This window comes from Syngnathus floridae, chromosome 17 (genome assembly GCF_059516105.1).
Source record: "Syngnathus floridae isolate MCC-2025c chromosome 17, RoL_Sflo_1.0, whole genome shotgun sequence".
Classification (NCBI taxonomy): Eukaryota; Metazoa; Chordata; class Actinopteri; order Syngnathiformes; family Syngnathidae; genus Syngnathus; species Syngnathus floridae.
Window position 1 is genome coordinate 3,762,501 of NC_142429.1, and position 7,500 is coordinate 3,770,000.

Genomic DNA, 7,500 nt, shown 5'->3' on the forward strand with positions numbered 1-7,500 from the left:
TTTACCACGTATGGCATTCGGAAACTGCAAGCCGAGTTTTAACTCTGACCTTTAAACTATAACCCGAGTTTCAAACCTATATTGTGTGGTGTCATCCATAGCATTGTAGTTCACGTCTTTAACCGCTAGAGAGCAGACTATGTACAGTGAATAAAGAGGCTGGCTCCATGCGAACTCAAAGAAGCGGTCTTTATTTGTAAAAGAACCCAAAACAGCACATTGCGCTTTGCTGTAGGGTTTATCCACTTTTCATGACATTTACTTTGATACAGCAAAATGCAGGTCGCAATGGCAAATTCGTGCTACCACATAAAAAGCTGTCAGTAACTTTTCATTAAAGCCATGTATCCATGATACGGCGGCTTGGTTTTCAGGTGCGATTGTGTCTATAAATTGCAACATTTCGAGACCTACAATGGCTTACGGCCATACTACCCTGAGAACGCCCGATCTCGTCCGATCTCGGAAGCTAAGCACGGTCGGGCCTGGTTAGTACTTGGGTGGGAGACCGCCTGGGAATACCAGGTGCTGTAAGCTTTTTTCTTCTTCTTCCACTTCAATTGTTAAAGCAAAAGTTTACAACACAATTTTTACCACGTATGGCATTCGGAAACTGCAAGCCGAGTTTTAACTCTGACCTTTAAACTATAACCCGAGTTTCAAACCTATATTGTGTGGTGTCATCCATAGCATTGTAGTTCACGTCTTTAACCGCTAGAGAGCAGACTATGTACAGTGAATAAAGAGGCTGGCTCCATGCGAACTCAAAGCAGCAGTCTTTATTTGTAAAAGAACCCAAAACAGCACATTGCGCTTTGCTGTAGGGTTTATCGACTTTTCATGACATTTACTTTGATACAGCAAAATGCAGGTCGCAATGGCAAATTCGTGCTACCACATAAAAAGCTGTCAGTAACTTTTCATTAAAGCCATGTATCCATGATACGCCGGCTTGGTTTTCAGGTGCGATTGTGTCTATAAATTGCAACATTTCGAGACCTACAATGGCTTACGGCCATACTACCCTGAGAACGCCCGATCTCGTCCGATCTCGGATGCTAAGCACGGTCGGGCCTGGTTAGTACTTGGATGGGAGACCGCCTGGGAATACCAGGTGCTGTAAGCTTTTTTCTTCTTCTTCCACTTCAATTGTTAAAGCAAAATTTTACAACACAATTTATACCACGTATGGCATTCGGAAACTGCAAGCCGAGTTTTAACTCTGACCTTTAAACTATAACCCGAGTTTCAAACCTATATTGTGTGGTGTCATCCATAGCATTGTAGTTCACGTCTTTAACCGCTAGAGAGCAGACTATGTACAGTGAATAAAGAGGCTGGCTCCATGCGAACTCAAAGCAGCAGTCTTTATTTGTAAAAGAACCCAAAACAGCACATTGCGCTTTGCTGTAGGGTTTTTCCACTTTTCATGACATTTACTTTGATACAGCAAAATGCAGGTCGCAATCGCAAATTCATGCTACCAAATAAAAAGCTGTCAGTAACTTTTCATTAAAGCCAATTATCCATGATACGCCGGCTTGGTTTACAGGTGCGATTGTGTCTATAAATTGCAACATTTCAAGAACTACAATGGCTTATTGTCATACTACCCTGAGAATGCCTGATCTTGTCCGATCTCGGAAGCTAAGCACGGTCGGGCCTGGTTAGTACTTGGATGGGAGACCGCCTGGGAATACCAGGTGCTGTAAGCCTGTTTATTCTTCTTCCACTTCAATTGTTAAATCAAAGTTTTACAACACAATTTTTACCACGTATGGCATTCGGAAACTGCAAGCCGAGTTTTAACTCTGACCTTTAAACTATAACCCGAGTTTCAAACCTATATTGTGTGGTGTCATCCATAGCATTGTAGTTCACGTCTTTAACCGCTAGAGAGCAGACTATGTACAGTGAATAAAGAGGCTGGCTCCATGCGAACTCAAAGCAGCAGTCTTTATTTGTAAAAGAACCCAAAACAGCACATTGGGCTTTGCTGTAGGGTTTTTCCACTTTTCATGACATTTACTTTGATACAGCAAAATGCAGGTCGCAATGGCATATTCGTGCTACCACATAAAAAGCTGTCAGTAACTTTACATTAAAGCCATGTATCCATGATACGCCGGCTTGGTTTTCAGGTGCGATTGTGTCTATAAATTGCAACATTTCGAGACCTACAATGGCTTACGGCCATACTACCCTGAGAACGCCCGATCTCGTCCGATCGCAGAAGCCAAGCACGGTCAGGCCTGGTTAGTACTTGGATGGGAGACAGCCTGGGAATACCAGGTGCTGTAAGCTTATCGCTTCTTCTTCCACTTCAATTGTTAATGCAAAATTTTACAACACAATTTTTACCACGTATGGCATTCGGAAACTGCAAGCCGAGTTTTAACTCTGACCTTTAAACTATAACCCGAGTTTCAAACCTATATTGTGTGGTGTCATCCATAGCATTGTAGTTCACGTCTTTAACCGCTAGAGAGCAGACTATGTACGGTGAATAAAGAGGCTGGCTCCATGCGAACTCAAAGCAGCAGTCTTTATTTGTAAAAGAACCCAAAACAGCACATTGCGCTTTGCTGTAGGGTTTTTCCACTTTTCATGACATTTACTTTGATACAGCAAAATGCAGGTCGCAATGGCAAATTCATGCTACCAAATAAAAAGCTGTCAGTAACTTTTCATTAAAGCCATGTATCCATGATACGCCGGCTTGGTTTTCAGGTGCGATTGTGTCTATAAATTGCAACATTTCGAGACCTACAATGGCATACGGCCATACTACCCTGAGAACGCCCGATCTCGCCCGATCACGGAAGCTAAGCACGGTCGGGCCTGGTTAGTACTTGGATGGGAGACCGCCTGGGAATACCAGGTCCTGTAAGCTTATTCCTTCTTCTTCCACTTCAATTGTTAAAGCAAAATTTTACAACACAATTTTTACCACGTATGGCATTCGGAAACTGCAAGCCGAGTTTTAACTCTGACCTTTAAACTATAACCCGAGTTTCAAACCTATATTGTGTGGTGTCATCCATAGCATTGTAGTTCACGTCTTTAACCGCTAGAGAGCAGACTATGTACAGTGAATAAAGAGGCTGGCTCCATGCGAACTCAAAGCAGCAGTCTTTATTTGTAAAAGAACCCAAAACAGCACATTGCACTTAGCTGTAGGGTTTATCCACTTTTCATGACATTTACTTTGATACAGCAAAATGCAGGTTGCAATGGCAAATTCGTGCTACCACATAAAAAGCTGTCAGTAACTTTTCATTAAAGCCATGTATCCATGATACGCCGGCTTGGTTTTCAAGTTTATGTCTATAAATTGCAACATTTCGAGAGCTACAATGGCTTACGGCCATACTACCCTGAGAACGCCCGATCTCGTCCGATCTCAGAAGCTAAGCACGGTTGGGCCTGGTTAGTACTTGGATGGGAGACCGCCTGGGAATACCAGGTGCTGTAAGCTTTTTTCTTCTTCTTCCACTTCAATTGTTAAAGCAAAATTTTACAACACAATTTTTACCACGTATGGCATTCGGAAACTGCAAGCCGAGTTTTAACTCTGACCTTTAAACCATAACCCGAGTTTCAAACCTATATTGTGTGGTGTCATCCATAGCATTGTAGTTCACGTCTTTAACCGCTAGAGAGCAGACTATGTACAGTGAATAAAGAGGCTGGCTCCATGCGAACTCAAAGCAGCAGTCTTTATTTGTAAAAGGACCCAAAACAGCACATTGCGCTTTGCTCTAGGATTTTTCCACTTTTCATGACATTTACTTTGATACAGCAAAATGCAGGTCGCAATGGCATATTCGTGCTCAAACATAAAAAGCTGTCAGTAACTTTTCATTAAAGCCATGTATCCATGATACGCCGGCTTGGTTTTCAGGTGCGATTGTGTCTATAAATTGCAACATTTCGAGACCTACAATGGCTTACGGCCATACTACCCTGAGAACGCCCGATCTCGTCCGATCGCAGAAGCTAAGCACGGTCAGGCCTGGTTAGTACTTGGATGGGAGACAGCCTGGGAATACCAGGTGCTGTAAGCTTATCTCTTCTTCTTCCACTTCAATTGTTAAAGCAAAATTTTACAACACAATTTTTACCACGTATGGCATTCGGAAACTGCAAGCCGAGTTTTAACTCTGACCTTTAAACTATAACCCGAGTTTCAAACCTATATTGTGTGGTGTCATCCATAGCATTGTAGTTCACGTCTTTAACCGCTAGAGAGCAGACTATGTACAGTGAATAAAGAGGCTGGCTCCATGCGAACTCAAAGCAGCAGTCTTTATTTGTAAAAGAACCCAAAACAGCACATTGCGCTTCCCTGTAGGGTTTTTCCACTTTTCATGACATTTACTTTGATACAGCAAAATGCAGGTCGCAATGGCAAATTCGTGCTACCACATAAAAAGCTGTCAGTAACTTTTCATTAAAGCCATGTATCCATGATACGCCGGCTTGGTTTTCAGGTGCGATTGTGTCTATAAATTGCAACATTTCAAGACCTACAATGGCTTACGGCCATACTACCCTGAGAACGCCCGATCTTGTCCGATCTCGGGAGCTAAGCACGGTCGGGCCTGTTAGTACTTGGATGGGAGACCGCCTGGGTATACCAGGTGCTGTAAGCTTCTTTCTTCTTCTTCTTCCACTTCAATTGTTAAAGCAAAATTTTACAACACAATTTTTACCACGTATGGCATTCAGAAACTGCAAGCCGAGTTTTAACTCTGACCTTTAAACTATAACCCGAGTTTCAAACCTATATTGTGTGGTGTCATCCATAGCATTGTAGTTCACGTCTTTAACCGCTAGAGAGCAGACTATGTACAGTGAATAAAGAGGCTGGCTCCATGCGAACTCAAAGCAGCAGTCTTTATTTGTAAAAGAACCCAAAACAGCACATTGCGCTTTGCTGTAGGGTTTTTCCACTTTTCATGACATTTACTTTGATACAGCAAAATGCAGGTCGCAATGGCAAATTCGTGCTACCACATAAAAAGCTGTCAGTAACTTTTCATTAAAGCCATGTATCCATGATACGCCGGCTTGGTTTTCAGGTGCGATTGTGTCTATAAATTGCAACATTTCGAGACCTACAATGGCTTACGGCCATACTACCCTGAGAACGCCCGATCTCGTACGATCTCGGAAGCTAAGCACGGTCAGGCCTGGTTAGTACTTGGATGGGAGACCGCCTGGGAATACCAGGTGCTGTAAGCTTTTTTTCTTCTTCTTCCACTTCAATTGTTAAAGCAAAAGTTTACAACACAATTTTTACCACGTATGGCATTCGGAAACTGCAAGCCGAGTTTTAACTCTGACCTTTAAACTACAACCCGAGTTACAAACCTATATTGTGTGGTGTCATCCATAGCATTGTAGTTCACGTCTTTAACCGCTAGAGAGCAGACTATGTACAGTGAATAAAGAGGCTGGCTCCATGCGAACTCAAAGCAGCAGTCTTTATTTGTAAAAGAACCCAAAACAGCACATTGCGCTTTGCTGTAGGGTTTTTCCACTTTTCATGACATTTACTTTGATACAGCAAAATGCAGGTCGCAATGGCAAATTCGTGCTACCACATAAAAAGCTGTCAGTAACTTTTCATTAAAGCCATGTATCCATGATACGCCGGCTTCGTTTTCAGGTGCGATTGTGTCTATAAATTGCAACACTTCGAGACCTACAATGGCTTACGGCCATACTACCCTGAGAACGCCCGATCTCGTCTGATTCCGGAAGCTAAGCACGGTCGGGCCTGGTTAGTACTTGGATGGGAGACCGCCTGGGAATACCAGGTGCTGTAAGCTTTTTTCTTCTTCTTCCACTTCAATTGTTAAAGCAAAACTTTACAACACAATTTTTACCACGTATGGCATTCGGAAACTGCAAGCCGAGTTTTAACTCTGACCTTTAAACTATAACCCGAGTTTCAAACCTATATTGTGTGGTGTCATCCATAGCATTGTAGTTCACGTCTTTAACCGCTAGAGAGCAGACTATGTACAGTGAATAAAGAGGCTGGCTCCATGCGAACTCAAAGCAGCAGTCTTTATTTGTAAAAGAACCCAAAACAGCACATTGCGCTTTGCTGTAGAGTTTTTCCACTTTTCATGACATTTACTTTGATACAGCAAAATGCAGGTCGCAATGGCAAATTCGTGCTACCACATAAAAAGCTGTCAGTAACTTTTCATTAAAGCCATGTATCCATGATACGCCGGCTTGGTTTTCAGGTGCGATTGTGTCTATAAATTGCAACATTTCGAGACCTACAATGGCTTACGGCCATACTACCCTGAGAACGCCCGATCTCGTCCGATCTCGGAAGCTAAGCACGGTCGGGCCTGGTTAGTACTTGGATGGGAGACCGCCTGGGAATACCAGGTGCTGTAAGCTTATTTCTTCTTCTTCCACTTCAATTGTTAAAGCAAAATTTTACAACACAATTTTTACCACGTATGGCATTCGGAAACTGCAAGCCGAGTTTTAACTCTGACCTTTAAACTATAACCCGAGTTTCAAACCTATATTGTGTGGTGTCATCCATAGCATTGTAGTTCACGTCTTTAACCGCTAGAGAGCAGACTATGTACAGTGAATAAAGAGGCTGGCTCCATGCGAACTCAAAGCAGCAGTCTTTATTTGTAAAAGAACCCAAAACAGCACATTGCGCTTTGCTGTAGGGTTTTTCCACTTTTCATGACATTTACTTTGATACAGCAAAATGCAGGTCGCAATGGCAAATTCGTGCTACCACATAAAAAGCTGTCAGTAACTTTTCATTAAAGCCATGTATCCATGATACGTGATTGGTTTTCAGGTGCGATTGTGTCTATAAATTGCAACATTTCGAGACCTACAATGGCTTACGGCCATACTACCCTGAGAACGCCCGATCTCGTCCGATCTCGGACGCTAAGCGCGGTCGGGCCTGGTTAGTACTTGGATGGGAGACCGCCTGGGAATACCAGGTGCTGTAAGCTTTTTTTCTTCTTCTTCCACTTCAATTGTTAAAGCAAAAGTTTACAACACAATTTTTACCACGTATGGCATTCGGAAACTGCAAGCCGAGTTTTAACTCTGACCTTTAAACTATAACCCGAGTTTCAAACCTATATTGTGTGGTGTCATCCATAGCATTGTAGTTCACGTCTTTAACCGCTAGAGAGCAGACTATGTACAGTGAATAAAGAGGCTGGCTCCATGCGAACTCAAAGCAGCAGTCTTTATTTGTAAAAGAACCCAAAACAGCACATTGCGCTTTGCTGTAGGGTTTATCCACTTTTCATGACATTTACTTTGATACAGCAAAATGCAGGTCGCAATGGCAAATTCGTGCTACCACATAAAAAGCTGTCAGTAACTTTTCATTAAAGCCATGTATCCATGATACGCCGGCTTGGTTTTCAGGTGCGATTGTGTCTATAAATTGCAACATTTCGAGACCTACAATGGCTTACGGCCATACTA

At 42.6% G+C, this 7,500-nt stretch overlaps 7 non-coding genes and 6 pseudogenes across 7 annotated transcripts in view; all 13 read left to right on the top strand.

Annotated features, from left to right (window-relative positions):
* The first annotated feature begins 418 nt into the window (after positions 1 to 418).
* Positions 419 to 537, top strand: LOC148383314 (5S ribosomal RNA). The gene has a single exon (XR_015853648.1). It is a non-coding gene; the product is annotated as a 5S ribosomal RNA (ribosomal RNA).
* A 470-nt stretch (positions 538 to 1,007) lies between these two features.
* LOC148383315 (5S ribosomal RNA) lies at positions 1,008 to 1,126 on the top strand. The gene has a single exon (XR_015853643.1). It is a non-coding gene; the product is annotated as a 5S ribosomal RNA (ribosomal RNA).
* Positions 1,127 to 1,596: 470 nt separating this feature from the next.
* Positions 1,597 to 1,715, top strand: LOC148383316 (5S ribosomal RNA; annotated as a pseudogene).
* Positions 1,716 to 2,185: 470 nt separating this feature from the next.
* Positions 2,186 to 2,304, top strand: LOC148383317 (5S ribosomal RNA; annotated as a pseudogene).
* Positions 2,305 to 2,774: 470 nt separating this feature from the next.
* Positions 2,775 to 2,893, top strand: LOC148383318 (5S ribosomal RNA; annotated as a pseudogene).
* Positions 2,894 to 3,359: 466 nt separating this feature from the next.
* On the top strand, positions 3,360 to 3,478 carry LOC148383319 (5S ribosomal RNA). The gene has a single exon (XR_015853671.1). It is a non-coding gene; the product is annotated as a 5S ribosomal RNA (ribosomal RNA).
* A 470-nt stretch (positions 3,479 to 3,948) lies between these two features.
* On the top strand, positions 3,949 to 4,067 carry LOC148383320 (5S ribosomal RNA; annotated as a pseudogene).
* A 470-nt stretch (positions 4,068 to 4,537) lies between these two features.
* Positions 4,538 to 4,655, top strand: LOC148383321 (5S ribosomal RNA; annotated as a pseudogene).
* A 473-nt stretch (positions 4,656 to 5,128) lies between these two features.
* Positions 5,129 to 5,247, top strand: LOC148383322 (5S ribosomal RNA). Its single transcript, XR_015853815.1, has one exon. It is a non-coding gene; the product is annotated as a 5S ribosomal RNA (ribosomal RNA).
* A 471-nt stretch (positions 5,248 to 5,718) lies between these two features.
* Positions 5,719 to 5,837, top strand: LOC148383323 (5S ribosomal RNA; annotated as a pseudogene).
* A 470-nt stretch (positions 5,838 to 6,307) lies between these two features.
* LOC148383324 (5S ribosomal RNA) lies at positions 6,308 to 6,426 on the top strand. The gene has a single exon (XR_015853692.1). It is a non-coding gene; the product is annotated as a 5S ribosomal RNA (ribosomal RNA).
* A 468-nt stretch (positions 6,427 to 6,894) lies between these two features.
* LOC148383325 (5S ribosomal RNA) lies at positions 6,895 to 7,013 on the top strand. The gene has a single exon (XR_015853656.1). It is a non-coding gene; the product is annotated as a 5S ribosomal RNA (ribosomal RNA).
* Positions 7,014 to 7,484: 471 nt separating this feature from the next.
* Positions 7,485 to 7,500, top strand: part of LOC148383326 (5S ribosomal RNA) — a 119-nt gene continuing 103 nt past the window's right edge. The window contains exon 1 of the ribosomal RNA XR_015853637.1: positions 7,485 to 7,500. This exon is cut by the window's right edge and continues 103 nt beyond it. This is a non-coding gene — a ribosomal RNA (5S ribosomal RNA).